We start from the raw sequence: 16,922 nt of genomic DNA, 5'->3' as shown, positions 1-16,922 counted from the left end.
TATGACTAGTATATTTTTCCAGATTCTAATTCAATTATTTATGTTATTATAAAGACATAAAAACAAGGTTCACCAACTTGGCACAAATTAAAGAGGGAAAAACAAGAGGAAATTAGAAGGTATTATTTTACTTGTAAAGTATTGTTGAATAAATTGTTTAGGTACTTTTGAATGAATTGTTGTTGATAATACTACATGTAATGAATATTTTTGGATAGGCTATTGTAAAAGGGAATATACATCGATACAATTTACTTCACTTTAATAACCGATGCATATTAAGAAAAAAATCAATGTAACATCCTAAAATTGTAGCAGGGTTTATGATTGAAAAGTATTATAATTTCATTTAAAAGTATTGCATTTTGGTTGAAAATTATTAGGGTTTTTATTTTGAAATATTGAAATTATTAAATTTTTGTTAATTAAATTGAAAACTTGTTTTTTTTTCCTTGGAAATTAAATTGAAAACTTGTTTTTCCTAACAAAGGTAAATGGTAAGTATAATATGCATATCAAACTGCTCTCTTTGTTTTCAGCGTATATATACACATATGGCAGACTGTATTTTGCAAGCAATATCGGCAGCATTTTGGGCAACAATAATACCGGCAGTACTTGTAGCAATATGTGAAGGCATTAAGGGATGTTTGGGTTTGAAAGAAAGTGTGGAAGGTCTTGAAAGAGAAGTAAATCAACTTACTAACCAGTTGGCCGACTTGCAAACAAACATGACAAAGTTGGAAGAAGGAGGTATAAGGAGGAGGCAAGAAGTTGTTGGTTGGATTGAGCAAGCAACAAAGCTGATAGAAGACTTTCCAACTGTAAAAGAAAGGGCAATGCTGGGATGAGTGTTCAAGTATAAATCTTGTCAAAAAGATGACACAAGCAGTTAAAGATGCTAGGAATGAACTCAAAAATATTGTTCAACTTACAGTTGATGTGGATGAAAGCACAATACCGGATGAATGCATAATACCGGATGAATGCACAATACCTTCACTAGATGTCTCTCAGTTATCTGGAAAAACATCTAATGATAATTTAGAGAAATTATATGGATCGATGGTTAGAGGATGATAAAATCTCGAGCATTAGTGTGTATGGGATGCGAGGTGTTGGGAAGACAACTTTGGTGAAGCATATACGTAATCGAATCTTCCAAAAAATGCCCCATGTTAAAGTTTACTGGGTTACAGTTTCTCAAGATTTTAGCATAAAAAAGTTGCAAGATGACATTGCCAAAAAAGTTGAAGGGCTTGAATTTCTGATCTTGACGAGAATGAAGAGCAAAGAGCAACCATTTTACACCAACACTTAGTGGGGAAGAAAACTATACTCATATTGGATGATGTGTGGAAATGCATTCACTTGGAGAAATTGGGTAGCCCTCATAGGATTGAAGGATGCAAGTTCATTATAACTTCTCGCTCACTAGAAGTGTGTCGCCAAATGGAGTGCCAAGAATTATTCAAACTCAAAAACTCTTAATGAAAATGAAGCTTGGGATTTATTCAAAGAGAATTTATTACTTCATGGTCATACAGTGCTCACCGAAGATATTGAAAAAAAAGCCAAAAAATTGGCCAAAAAGTGTGGCGGCTTACCATTGGCACTCAACACAGTAGCGGCAAGCATGCGAGGGATGAATGATGATCACATCTGGAGGAATATAATGCCATTAAGAATTTCCGAAATTCTTCTCTTCAAATGGAAGACTTGGAAAATAATGTGTTTGAAATACTCAAATTTAGCTACAACAGATTGCTGATCCAAGTTTGAAAGAGTGTTTCCTTTATTGTTGTTTGTATCCTGAAGATGCTCAAATTAAGAAGGATGAAATAATAATAAAGTTCATTGCAGAAGGATTATGTGGAGATATAGACGAGGGTCATTCCATATTGAAAAAACTAGTAGACGTTTTCTTATTGGAAGGGGGAGAATGGTATGTTAAGATGCATGATTTAATGAGAGAAATGGCTTTAAAGATATCAAAGTTAGTTCATGCTTAAATCTGAGCTTGTTGAAATTTTAGAGGAGAAACAATGGACCACTGAATTGGAGAGAGTTTCCTTGAGTTCAAGTACATTGAAAGAATTTCCAAATGACTTTTCCCCTATATGCCATAAGCTTTCAACCTTGAATTTGAGAAACTCGAATGATTTGGAAAGTAGCATTAAAGAAATCCCAGAATCTTTCTTGTTGTAAATGTCACAGCTTCAAGTCCTTGATTTAAGTTATAACAATGACCTTAAGTGTCTTCCCAATTCTATCTCAAATTTGGAGAATCTTTGTGGATTATTTCTTCAAGGTTGTAGACGCATTAGCTGTTTGCCAGCAATGAAGAAGATGAAGAAATTGCGGGTGTTAAATATTGAAGATTGTGTTAGAATTAAGGAATTGCCTCAAGACATGGAATGTTTAGTGAGTCTCCAATATCTATTTATGATGGGCACACGCACAGACTTGGAGATAATTCCAAAAGGGGTAATATCCAAACTAAGAAATCTTAAATGCATCCAAAATTGGACAACTGTGAGAGGTTGCAGAGTGAAGAATTGAATTGTTTGCCACATCTTCAAGAATTTTGGAGCTGCTATGATGAACTGCACAACTTCAACAGGTTTGTTAAAAAACTTGAGCAACTGAAATGCTACTACATATCTATAAGCAGTTCGGATTTTTACAAGAAGAAGAGTTTACCTTTGGGCAGTAATGTGAGGAAGGTGTATTTCACGGGAATTAATTTTACATTAGTTTTGCTTCCTGCAAACATTACTTCTTTAAGAATTACAGATTGTGAAGGGCTCAATGGGTGCATAGCAGACTATCTCCAATCAATAATGAGTAATCTGAGAGAACTAAAAGTACAGCAGTGCACGGAAGTAGAGTGGATTTTGAACAGCGAACAAATAATAAAAAATGCAAGCAAGACTGGTGCCACCCCATTTAAGAGTCTTGAGGTGTTGAAACTCTATTGGCTGCCAAATTTAATAAGTGTGTGTAAGGGAGAAGATGTAATTCTTCACATCCCTTAAACATCTCAAAATCTTTGGATGTGATAGTATGAAGAAGTTATTGCCATATGCATGCATTATTGCAAAATCTCAAAAACCTTGAGAAACTTGATGTGAGATGCTGCTCTCAACTAGAAGTGGTAATAGGAGGAGTTGGGGGGGATGGAGAAGAAGAAGGTAGTAGTACGTAATACCCCAATGTACCTCCCCAAGCTTAAAGAATTAGTTCTAGGTAACATGCCAGAATTGAAAAGCATATGCAATGGTAGAGAAATGATTTGCCCTTCCATTGAAGAAATAAACATTTGGCGTTGTACAAATGTAAAGAGGATGCCTTCATTTCTTCCCATTAATGAGGCTACTGAACAACCATACATTCCTTCATCCTTTCGAAAGATAAGATGAGAAAGAATGGTGGGAATCGTTGTAGTTGCACAATCCAAATGCAAAACACATCCTTCAATCTCACATCCAATGGTATAATTTCTTATTTATCTATGCTATATAAAACAATATTTCAATAACAACTTAGTGTATCACAAAACTTTTAGCAACAATTTTTTATAACCATGAGAAAAATAGATAATTTTGTTTAAATGCTTATGCACCCATCTTAGACCATTTACAGGTAAACAATCAATCTTGATCCACCACTAAATTTTCAATTTTTTATAACCATCATTAAATTATATTTTCAATAAAAATTCACATTTAATAAAAATATCCAAAATTTAATTATTTATATATTTTCTTAATTAAGGCATGTAGTGACTCTCCCATATGGGAGGTCATGAGATCAAGTCTCAGTGGAGGCACTGTTGACTCTTTGTGCTATAACGGGTTGAGAAAGTATATGTATGAACAGATACTACAATGTAATAGAGTCCGTAGAATTCCAAAAAAAAAAAAAGAAGAAGTTAACAAATACTCTATCCTTGCAATTTAGTTGTCTTACTTCTCTTTTTATTCTATCTAAAAATAATTTTAAAATTTTAAATTTAAACATTTATAACTTTTTGTGTTTTCTAATTTATCATTTGTTCTTTTTAACTATTAAAGGTCGTTCCAACTCACCACTTTTTAAAAAAAAAAAATTGAAAAGAATATTAGTGATTTATTATTATTTTTTAAAAAAACAATATTTCATTTGGTCCTTTATATATAGATCGAGAGCACCATTTCAATTCAATTTTCTCTGTATAATAATACCATTACCAAATAACAAAAACATAAATTCCAAGACAAAATAATTTTTACTTAAAATGATAAAAATGTCAATTTTGTGTTTCTTTATATGGTTTGCATGTTTGAGTTAATCTTCTGTGCTTTTCTTCTATGTTCGCAAACTAGTTTATTCAAAGGATTTTTAATTATATTTTGTAAGAAATATTTTTTTTCTTTTTATGAATGTAAGGAAATTCATCACATAAGAAACTTTGATGAATATAATTCATTTTTAGGAATATAATTTGAACTCTAAACCTTGTACTTAAGCTAGTCAATCCCTTCCACTAGAGTAGATGATTTTTAGTACAGAGATAATATTTTATTATTGAAATCATTATGCATTGCAGCCACAACCAAATTATTGAATTCATTGTTGATTATTGAATGAAATTCAGGGATCATAACTTATAAGGGATGATTATTGTAGCCAGAAGTTGTCATTGTTCAATCCGGAATAGATGCTTTGGAGGTCTCTCATGTTTCTATTTTATGTCATATTTATTAATATGTATTTGTTTTTCATTGAGTTCTCTAACCATTACAATTTTCAGCTACATTGAGTTTCAATAATTAAAACACAAAATTCTTTTTTTTTTTTTTTGAGTACTACTGACTCTGTTACAATGTAGTATCTGTTCATAGCTATTTTCTCAATCTACTGAAACACAAAATTCTTTTAATACTTATGTGTAATACCCGTATTTTATTAACATTATCCTAAGGCGTTGACATTCCTAAGTTATGATCTTCAGATATTTCAAAAGAATTTTTATAAGTGAGTATAGTTGTTATTAAGTTGCGAACCTACGTACCAGTCACGAACCGAGAAAATTTTAAGGATATAGATTCAGTTCGAATTTTCTAGAATTTGGGTTTTTAAGCATTATACGATTAAGCCTGAATTTCTAGTTAGTTCAAGAAAAATTTCAAATGGACTGTAAGGGATAAGTTGTTACGAACTCTGTACCTATATTTAGCGGAATACCGAAAAATTCCCAAACTTGGTGATTTGCGACGGGAATATTTTTAGGATAATTTTGGTATCGAAATTTTCCCGAATTAAGTTATATATCCTCCGAACTTTTATCTGATTTAACCCCAAACTGGCAAATAGATATTTCTCTTCGAGAGCCACCATAGGATTGTGACAAGTGGCATCCCTTTTCACCACATGGTAATAATTAATTAATTAAAGGGGAGGAGTGTAGGATAAGCTAGCCATGAGGATTGAGCTCCAAGTCTTGCATTCTCTCTCCCATTTTCGAAAATATCATAAGGAAAAAGAAGAAGAAAGAAAAGCTTAGTCTTCCTCTTGGATCTAGAACTCCATAGCCATGTTCTCCACCAAGTTCTTCCACCCTAGGTAAGGCTTTGGATTTTATTCGGTTAAAAGACTAGAATCCTTTCGTAGAACTTATTGTAAGCTAAGATTCTTGGAAATGTTGTTATTATGGTGATTTTGTTTAGGATCTTCGGTGAAAAGTTTGAAGGAGAGGATCACCATCTTTCTACGGTTTAAAAATCTTCTTGGGAGGTAAGGAATTCCCTTAAGTTGGATTAGTCACTTGAACTTGGATAATTGATTATTTGGTTGAAATATGGTGTTTTTGAGCTTTGGGAATATTTTTGTATACATGTTCATAGCTTGGATATGCTTGTATATGTTGTATTTATGTCCATATAGGCTTATACTTGTGAAAATAGTGAAAGGAAATCAGGGTAGATTCTGGCAGTAACTTCCGAGATTTATTGGGAAATATTGGTAAGGTATTTTAATCCTATTTTTTTTAGACATGTAGTTCTATAAGTGTAGAACCCGCATATAAAATTTCATAATGATCGGAGTAGTGGAAGTATGGTTTTCGAATTTTTCTCCAAAACTGGTCCAGAGAGAGAAAAATTCCGGACAGCACACTGCCAAGGGCAAAGATGGAATTTTCTGTGTTTATTCGCGGACCAAAATGACCAAAACTTTTTCTGGACATCAAGTACTATGAGTTGGGGTTCTACCATAAAATTTCAAGTGAAAAAGAGTTCGGGAACTATTTTTACCGGCTCAATCTTTCAGACTGCGCCAAGCTGAAATTTTCTGAATTATGCTTAGTATGATTATGGATGTGTTAATGATAATTGTGAGGTAGTTAGTGAGTTAATGGTGATTAGGTGATGCTAAGGACGTGGATTAATGATGGAGACTAAATGATAATCTCATGATTTTTGGGTTATGGTTAGGCAATGACCTTACCTATTAGAATTTATATATATTTGGATGTACGATATCCTCAAGTTATGATCTAATGGTGTTGATCATAGTGGAAGTTGTTGAGGACGATAGTTAAGGATGTTGGTTGATTTTAAGTGTGAGATGGACATATGAAGTGTATCCAAAAATGTTTATAAAAACTTACGTTGAAAAACGTATGCTATTTTGATATAAAGGTTGTCAAAACCTTATTGTTTGAGAAAATGATGTTTGAAAATCCTTCAGGGGCTAAAGAGGTAGCCGATTTCAAATATTGGACTCATTGGTGAAATATGTCCAAAAGAAATGATTTGAGTAAGAAAAATTGAAGGAAGAATCATGTTTTCAAAACCGTAGTTTCTAAAGTAAGTTGAGGAGGACCTTGATTGACCCACGGGTGGCTTTAAGTGCCCTTGCCCAGTGGTCGTTATATTATATTGTTAGAGCGAAGTCTATTCGCCGTTATGTCGTCATGTTGGGATAAGGAGAGGTGCCCACGGGAAGGCTTGAGTGCCATGGCCCGGGGTTGGGATAAGGGAGGAACCTACGGGAGGGCTGGAGTGCCATGGCCCGAGGTTGTAGGCCTCACTCTTACTATATGAAACTAAGGAAGTTTTAAAAATGAGTAAAGAGTTACTCTGTAACGTCTTTGAGAAAAAAATGATTTTGTCTTACGAGACGAGTGGATTTTGATTCACTAAACGATATACTATTTTCCAAATGATTATGTTTTCAAACCCTTGTCTACTTTTGAGTGACATCGGATTTCCTTACTTAGCCGTCGTGCTAACTGCACTTCAATGTGTTTCTTATCAGTTGCAGATTAGTGTGGGCCCCTGTAGCCGATGAGCTCGGGATAGAAGGGAAGTACAGGTTGAGGTCTACTCTTTGATGTAGACAGGGATTGTTATTAATGTTTTAAGTTTAGCCTGTGCACTTAGAGTGGAGTTTGTCAAAGAGGTGATAGAATTCACTCTAGGTGTGGCGGTAGCACCCAGTTTTCTGTTGATATGATGTAAGCTTCCGCAGGTAGCACCCAGTTTTCTGTTGATATGATGTAAGCTTCCGCAGCGTTTTATTACGGATTTTGTAATAAATGTAAGAGTTGAAAATTGGGGTGTTACATTATGTGTCACTACAACAAATTAGTTTTTTAACGACACATATTTAGCGGTGATTATATTCAACCGCGGCTAAATGAGTATTTTGAGACGGTTATAGAACCACAGCTAATTTTGTATTAAACTTATGAAACATTAATTTTGTTAATTTAATATGTATTTTAGCTGCGGTTAAAAGAATCGCTGCTAAAACTTATAACTAAATAAATGTGTATTTTAGCGGGGTTTGTCGTAACCGTCGCAGTGAAAGTATAGTTTTACGCAGAATTGCTATTTGATTTATGGATATGAAGTTGTTGGTTTATTTGAATGACCATATTTTGATTTTTTTAATTTACTTATCCAAAAAATAATAGTGGATATTATTTTTGGTATTAAGAAATATTTGTAATTGTCTTCAATGGCAAGGCTATTGGGGATGAAAGACAAACAGAAATTGCAGGCTATGTGTTTGCTTTTGTGCCTGTGGTATATCAAACCATGTTTAAGAGAGGAATCTTTTGGCTAGTGTGGAACCTAATGGTTATGTTTCATATTCATTTTGATATCATCATATGATATTCCCTCCTTTTTGGCATTTTATCCCTTCTGCCAGATCGTTTTTTATTAGGATACATGTTTCTTAATGTCTGGCTTTGATGCTCAGGTGTGCACTTAAGAGATTTTAACTAGGGAAAACCTCCCCAATTTTATTGAGGTCATTTTATAGATATACACAAACACTAGAAACACTTTTGACAATTTCCATATAAGCATAAAGGGAAAAATTAGTTGGATTTTTGAAAGGCAAGGTTAGAACTTCATTCTTAAATTTCTGAGTAATTTAGCCCTGGAGAAAAGCAAGCTCCTAGATAATGGATCATTGGATGGAATGAATGATAGCAGCACTAGTGAGTCAGACATACATTCCATCTCCTGCATAGATATCACTTATCGTTTTTGCTTTATTGGAGAATAAAATAGTTAATATGAGTATGATTCTGCATACCTGTTCTTACCAAGAAACAATATATGATTTGTAAAGAATGGTTTGGGTGATCTTCTACTTATCTTTTAGCATTTCGAGGTTCAACACTTATGTCTCTCTCTCTATGCCCTAAAACTTCCACATGCCCTTGAGGTGGTCAAAGTATCACTTGACCTATTGGTTCATACGGTTAGTATTTATTTGTTCACATTTGTTTTTCTATTTACAAGTACATGTTTTCTTACTAAATTTTTGTACTTATTTAGGTCTTATTATTTCTAGAACTGAATTATCTTACAAATTTCGTGTTGTTTCAGCCTATTTTTCAAACAGGAGATGGAGCTTTCTATGATAGGCTTGCAAAATGCTGGAAAATTTTCTCTTGTTAACTTCAAGCAATGCCTCACACTTCAAATTGGTCCGTAATAACTTTTGAAAATGAGACTAGATATTGTTTGATATAAGGTAGGATTTAATATTCACCGAAGGTTAAAACTGAAATTTCCTGAGTTGAAATTACATAATTGTTTTCTTGTTTCAGCTGGCATATTCTTATGAGAATAAGAGCTCCTACTGAAGGTTCTTGTGACCATATTGCTTCGGTATAGGTAAGTTTGTAATCTTCCTTTCCTTTACTTATAAATATTTCCTTATTCCTTTTGAAACTTCTCTCTAGTTCATAAAGAATTTATATATGACAACTTTATTTTTTTAGAATCCATGTATTCTCTAACCTTCTTTATAAATAAATAGTGCAAGATGCAAACAGTTTTAGTTACTATGGATTCACCTTTCATTCCTTGAACACTATACTATTATCTGTTCATCAATTCATACTAGAGATAATTAATGGGCTTATGTTTTGGCAGTATTGTTTTTTCATTGGATTTTACGTAAGTTGTTGACTGATTATATTCTTGAGTGCTTGGTTTTGGTAATTTGGCAATCTATGGATGAGTTAGAAGATAAGCTTATGTATACAGCTCTTGAACTGCAGAGGTTGAAGGTTGAATCCAAGGACGAGATGAGGGAAAGAGATGAAGCAAGAAACCAGATTCAGAAAGTATTGACCAGCTTTTCTCAAGTGGTTCAAACAGCCTGTCTGATACCCAGAACCAATTATGTCTCTTCCCCTTGAGTTGTTGTTCGATCTAGTGTCATTACTTGAGCTCTGGAGCATGAACGGTTGTTGTTCTCTGGTCCGACATCAGCGATGGACAGTCTACTGAGTCTAGTATGGATTTTTTATGTCCATAGATACAAAGATGTCAAATATGGATTTTTTTTTTTATGTGAAAGTACTTTTTAGTTATTTATGTAATTCAAATAATATGTAGAATTTTGTACTTGAATATTGTTTGATGTTATTATTTGACAAATATTATTAGAGCAAATACCAAAATTGTGCTTGATCTCTCAGGGAAAAGGGGAACAGTCTCAGCTTGATGGCTTCACTAGGAACGCCATTCATCCTGAGCTCCTCCAAACTGATTATTTTGGACCATCTGAATGAGAGCGGTTTTCAACTCAAAATTGTTTGCCTCAATCCCTAGATACACAATGCAATCTTCTTCAGTAAACTCAGGAGCTAAATGGGTTGCCATGGGATTTGCTTGTGGGACCTTCTAGGCAAATTGCTGAAACAGGTTGGGATTCATCTAATGGAGAAGATTTTGCATCCCAACCCCATAGCCTGGCTGCTGGTATACAGGCTGTTGCTGCATGAAAAGAGCTCCCAATCCTCCCCCAACATAGACATTCGGGTTTGGATTGGCCCTGAAGTTCTGTGCCTGATTCTGAACATTTGGTGCTGGAGAATCAGCATGAACTCCAGGGTTGTCTCCAGCTACCTCCCTCTGCCTTGGGTGTTGTTGTGTGTTGACACCAGTATGGACTGGCTACCCAGTATTGCTACTATCTCCGGTCTCCATGTCTACTTCGAAGTCCTGGAACTCTCGAAGCCAATCACGTAACACCTTCTTCTCCCTCCTTAACTTCCTCTCAAGTTTTAGATCGTAGGGACGAAGATTCGTGCTCCCTTTCGATCTAGTATGCATAAAAGGAGGGTAACCTGCTGTCTAACACAACCACAGACACTCTTGGAAGGAACTAGTTATGGGTTAGTGCAAATAACTTTTTTTTTAATAAAGAATGAAATAAAAACTTGATCTCCTAAAATTCACAAACTCTAATGCTAGTAAGAAAATAATCACACAATTAAAACCAAATAAACCAATCCCCGGCAACGACGCCAAAATGTGATGATGTATAAATGCGAGTGTAAAAAGAGGGTGTGAATGTCGTTCCGCTGAGGATTGGGGGCTATGGCACGTAATTGTGTGAATTAAAAGTACTAGGCACTAGAGTATATTAATCAACTAGAATCCAAGCAACTAAAACTGAATGATGTAAATTAAAAGAAAGCAATTGACTAAGGTGTAAACTGTATGATAAGGGTATGGGCCAGATTAGGGGATTGTAACCTTGATGTTCTAACAATCTCATAATTAGGGAAAAAAATAATTAACCTATGGATGTATGGGGAATGCACATAAGAATTCAATTTAGCTACTTTCGTAATCAATAAACCGAATTAGGCTACAATTGCCCCACTGTCGTGATGCATCAATCATAACCTTAAACACCTAAGCATTGTAAGCCCCCAAAATTACCCTTATTCTCATAGTAGGAAAATTAGGTTGAAATTGGTAAGGCTCGAGGTCTCCATCCAACTTTCGTTGTAATGAATCCCTCTCCTAGACTAGTAATTAATTGTGGCCATCAATCAATAACAAGTAGAAAGCAAATCCCATAATCAACATAAACCCTAGGTAAAAGATTCAATCCTTTTATGCAATAATCACCAATTGAACATCAAGATTAACAATGGATCCCTAATCCAAATCCATAGGCGAATTACTCACGCATGATTGGAGTAAACAAAGCAAAGCAATAATAAATAACCATAAACATTGCAAGAATTCTGAGAAGAAAGTAAATAAAGAAATAAGAGAACTTAACTGATAAAGAACAAATCCAACTTCAATCTGAGATTCCAAACTTGAAATTAAATAATCTAATGTGAAACTAATCTAAACTATGCTAGGGAAATATAAAGAGAAGGGGAAAATAATCTAACTAACTAGGGTTTAGAACTCTGTAAGGGAACCTCCTTCAATTGTAGAGAATATGTAGAATATATAGGAGATAGATGGGCCTTGGCCCATTAGGCAACTTCCAATTCTTTTCCAATTTGTATTCTTGTTTCCTTCCTTCCTTGTAATTCCCTTTTCTTCCAGAACTTGTCCAAAATGTTCCAAAATTCTTCCTTTGTTGTTCCTTGTAGATAATTCAACACTTGGACAATATAACACACAAACAATTCCCAATTTCACTAGAATAAGGAAAATACAACTAAAATAAGGGGTGAATTATTGTACAAAATAGTAGATATCACCAGGCTAATCCTCGTGGCCGAGGTGGGAGAGCGATCAGAAACTGGAAAACTCCTCATCGCAGCTAAGAAAAACAAACAAAATTATAAGTACAAAAGGTTATCCGAACCCCGAATACTTCCGGTTCGGATTCGCCGACCCATAACAAACCTGACGAGCCGGTCTCGGGCGAAGGAGGACCGACGGCGACCGTTACTACCAACCTCTTAGGCGTGTACTTCTCGTTCAGGCCGTATCTAGGAGACTCGAGCTTCGCGTTGGAGTACTCCTCGGCCAACCGAAAAATGTCATATTCGTACACCTCGGCAGAGATCTTAACGGTCGTGCTGTTGAGGACACATAGGTCGGCCACTCGCGGTTGATCGGCAGCGGCCACTCGCGGTCGATCGGCAGCGGCCATGGATATTTCACCGATAATATCCGGTCCTTCCATCCTCTGTTGTTGTCGGGTAAGTGGAGGATCTTGTAGAAATGTCATCGCGACTGAATGCAGAGAACTCCCCCCGTGCTTCGGAGATAGGGGGCGAACGGAGAAAAGATACCGGAATAGCTCCAGCATCACCAGTAGACCGTGGTGGCCACATATCTGTGGAAAGCACGCCAAGGTGCGGTGCGCGTTGGGGGCAATCTGCCCGGGCAACACCCCGTAGTACTTCATGAAGCGTAGGAGGAATGGGTGGAACGGGAAGGACAGGGGGAGCTTTTAGGGAATCAATGTGCATCCCGAGCCAGTCCCCCCGCGTCCGTTCGATTATATTGCCCAACGACCGTTTGGTGTCGAACCGTACGAGGCCGGTCAGTAGGGTTGACGCCTCTTCAATTTCGTCGTGGGTTAAGAGGCTGGTGTGCTGCCGCAGGCCGCTACTGTCTAAAAGGATTTTATTTGCGGACGTGGGTGGGGTAGAGTCGACCGGGACACCGGCGAACCAGTCCCTGCCGAAAGTCGTGAGGGGAGGCTTCCCCCAACTCGAAGTCCCGGTTTCCATGACTAGAGGTTCGACCACGGGCCAAGAATCAGCCTCGTCGGTTATTAAAGCCGGCTGGTCGGGAGACCGAGCGGGACCCTCATTTTCCCCAGAGTACGTCTCGATGTCGTTAATCACGGAATCGTAGGTCGAGACCATGAACGACCCGACCTCGACCGAGCCGCCGTAACTGTGTATGGATAGGTTCTGGCTATCCGATCTGCTCATGGTTGTACCTTGTAAGGATGGAGAGACGTCTTACTAAGGGTAGCTTGGGACCCAGAATTATAATAATATAGGAAAAAACCTAAGCGAAAAGCAAACCGAAAAAGCGTTACCTGTTAGTAGAACGCAGTAAGCTCGGGCGCGAGTAGCTCGGGAGGTTCGAGTGCTCGGGAAGCTCTGGTTCAAAAGTTACCATTTTGCAATAACGGAAACTAGCAGTGGACCTCGTATTTATAGGTAGCGTAGGAGGAACGCGACGGTTCGTTTCCCCGTAACCCCAGCGCGATTCCCTAGGGGCTGTAAGAGCGCAACACGTGTCCACTAGGGCTGACGTCACCGCCTATGTCATGACCCGAAACACCCTCTTGACCTATGGGTGGTAATCGGGATCGAGATGCGACCATGTCAGCTCGGCCTCCGCCTCCCCTAAGGTCGTCGGAGATCGGGCTGGGGGGCTAGTTGAGAGGGATAAAATCCCGGTCTATTTGTACCGATCTCCCGGTCTACGTTCCCACCCCGGGGTGTATTTTTGGTTCTCTTGAGTCCGTCGTTATCCCGGTCTCTACAGACCGGTCAAACTATCAACCCGCTCTACGTTAGTACCCTATTTTGGGTTAGAACCTTAGCTTATCCGAGGCTAACACCTGGCTACCAAGCGATTGGGCCGTTACACGGACTGGTGCATGTCCAACACGCGTAGCGCATGCCGCTAGGCCGGAACTCTTCCCGAGACCACCTATAAAAGACGCATTTATTGCAGGCAGATGGACTTTTGGCTGTTTTATCTCTTAAATAGTCAAAGAGACCGGGAACCTCTGACCCATTGTCAAGTAGACCGGTCGCGTATAGTGTATTCCTACTTGTACCCGCTTTCGTATTAACACAGAGTATTTTAATCATACTTCCGTATTTTACCATATCATGCTCTAATACCAACTTGTAACACCCCCATTTTTCAACACCAAATTAAGACCAAATTTTGCTTTAATTTTTTTTCTTTCTTAATAATTCACTAAGATCACTGCGGAAGCTTTACAAACTTAATTGAATAGGGATGCTACCACCACACCTAATCCTGACTTGATTAGATGCCAGGCTAACCTTAAACAAAATCAAAAATAAGTCCATAGTCCAAAGTAAAATAATAATCTACTATTACATTAATTTCATTTAAATCCCATAATCATCAAAGTCTTGGTCTACCGCACTCTCACAGCAAACCCCATCAATCACCTCCTGCTTCTCAAATAAAATTTCAACATACAAAACAAAAGAAACAGGGGTTAGCAACACTTGCTAAGTAAGGGACTGCCTGCCACTATAAAAATAATTTTAATAATTTTAATAATTTGATAAGGGAAAATACTTTACCAATTCCTCAACTTAGCTGCAATACTTTTTAAAAATATCAATTTTGTAAATATAAGGTAAAGTAATCATATGGAACTTTTCACAGTATCATCACTTATAAAATTTTCTTATAACTTTATTTTTTTTTGTGCCATACTTGCACACCACAAAATACATATGGAAGCACATCACATACACAATGGGACAGGGTCCTTTATACTTAGGCCCTAGTGAACAGCTCCACGCTGAACACTCCGCAAAATTCCCATGTCAATGGAATCAAGACTCTAACCTTAAGTGTGCACACCCCCGAGTGAGGATTCCAAGCCTCACCGAGAAGTTACTAGCCCTAGTATTCGGGGATTTTTCCTACCGAATACTCCTCAAAACATGGTACAAAGACCCTAGTGGTAGGCATAACCTAATCACTCCTCAATCTCAACAGGACACTGAATGCCCTAGTATCCGGGGATGGTTCCTACCGAATACTCCTCAAACAGGGTATGAACCCTAGTGGTAGGATTTTTTCTGTCGATACGCTAGGTGAAGCACGCCTTTCGTTCACCATCAGAGTCGCAGCCTACTGTGCATTTTCTTTCGTCTTCTCGTTCATTCCACCTGAGTTAGGCATCCCACAAGCAACCTACCTATCATGCCTAGGAAAAACCCCATTAATGACGAAGAAGGCCAAGGGAGTATCTAATACTCCGTAATTGAAGGTAAAGCTCTAGACCCGTTACATTTTTCGCTCAAGCTTGTTGATATGCTGAACTTCCAAAGCCTATTAGAGCATTTTTTGCTTATTGAAAATGTAGCATACCCTAGTCTTGTGAAGGAATTTTATCATAATATGCAGGTCAAGCGTGATAATCACGTACTCGTGATCACATCAATTGTGAAGGGTGTGAAAATTACCCTAGACCCACCTAGACTCGCTAAGATGCTCAAGTTGCCTCTGGGTAGTGTATCTCAGTACGATAGGCACTACTTGATTGAGACTGAGACTATGGGGTTCCGGGATTACCTGCGTTACATGTTGGGGCATGAGGAGGGCATCACTTTGGATGCATGGCCCGTCAAGTATGATTTGTCTGGGGAGCAGAAGATTTTGACTATGCTCGTAGGCGAGAGTTTATTGCCCAATAAGAGCAATAGTCAGCGAGTAGCTTGTTTGGATTGTCCTTTTGCCTACTTCCTGAAACACAAGGTTAAGTTTAGCTTGCCAGATTTGATGGTTGCACATATGGAGTTCTGTAAGACAGCCAAATGCCACAACTTGCCTTATGGGATGATTCTGAGTTGGATTTTTCAGAACAAGGGGGTGCGCGTAGGAGAGGTAGCCAAGTAGCCAGCACATGGAGTTTTCAATGCCCCGAATCTCCACCATTATGGTTTATTCCAAGTAGATGGGAATGAGTATGTTGCTGCCCACGAGTTGAGTAGGATGACACCGGACAAGAGGAGAGTGCTCATAGACCGCTATCACATTCCCTACAAGAAGATCAAGGGCTTGGTTGCACCTGAGGAGGATGAGTAGGCTGGAGGTGAAGAAGAGGAAGAGGATGAGAAACAAGAAGACCGTCAGTCGGAGGATGAGATCGATCGGGAGCACCGGAGGAAGGAGCAACACTATCCCATGTTTTCTACACAGCCAGTCAACCCCGTGGTTCTTCAAATCCAGGAATTGCACCGTATGGTGGAGTAGAGGTTCTCATCTCTAGATTTGAGGGTAGATCGTGGCTTTCAGAGGTTGGGTTTTATCGAGGCTAAGCTGGGGATAAAGGTTCCAGCTGAGTTCTAGAATCTCGGTTCATTTCAGGCTCCAGGTAGATCGTCTAGTGGTGGTTTCCCAGGTTAGCTGTAGCCTTTAGAATAGATGTTGCGTTCCTATTTTGCGTAGTTAGAATCATAAGCTCTTAGTGTCACTCTAACTTTAATTGGCAGGGTTTTAACTTTAGGCATTTGCATGTGTGTGCATGGTTTTGGGTATTGGGAGTCTTAAGTTTAGAGTATAGAACCCTTTCTAGGTGAATTCCTTGCTTGATAATCTTTCCTTTAAATAATGGTCGATCTTTTACCTTGAATCTCCGATTTGATTCTTGTTCCCGTTAGCTTCGAGCTTCGGGGACGAAGCTCCTTTTAAGGTGGGTAGAGTGCGATACCCCAGATTTAAATCATGCCTTGAACCCCGGTAATTCTTCCTTTCGTGGGGTTAATTTAATTAATTGGGCCAGGTTCTTTTAAATAAATATATATTTCCTAATCTAGCTTATTTAATTGTTAAGAAAGCCCAATTCTCTAATTTAATTTTGTAAGGGATACCAATTGGGTCTTTTCATCCCTTATAATAAAT

The 16,922-nt window shown here is 37.8% G+C and overlaps 1 long non-coding RNA gene and 1 pseudogene across 2 annotated transcripts; both read left to right on the top strand.

Moving 5' to 3' along the window:
- The first annotated feature begins 1,057 nt into the window (after positions 1 to 1,057).
- Positions 1,058 to 2,208, top strand: LOC116022430 (annotated as a pseudogene).
- Positions 2,209 to 5,466: 3,258 nt separating this feature from the next.
- On the top strand, positions 5,467 to 9,976 carry LOC116022486. 2 transcript variants are annotated; one of them, XR_004099222.1, is made up of 6 exons: positions 5,467 to 5,607; positions 5,712 to 5,778; positions 8,665 to 8,763; positions 8,892 to 9,039; positions 9,116 to 9,182; positions 9,572 to 9,976. It is a non-coding gene; the product is annotated as an uncharacterized LOC116022486 (long non-coding RNA). The 2 variants fall into 2 exon arrangements; XR_004099223.1 differs by lacking the exon at positions 8,665 to 8,763.
- The last annotated feature ends 6,946 nt before the right edge of the window (positions 9,977 to 16,922 follow it).

Source organism: Ipomoea triloba, chromosome 6, assembly GCF_003576645.1.
Source record: "Ipomoea triloba cultivar NCNSP0323 chromosome 6, ASM357664v1".
In the NCBI taxonomy this organism is placed as follows: Eukaryota; Viridiplantae; Streptophyta; class Magnoliopsida; order Solanales; family Convolvulaceae; genus Ipomoea; species Ipomoea triloba.
Note: the sequence above shows the minus strand (reverse complement) of the source record. Positions and strands in the feature narration are given on the sequence as shown.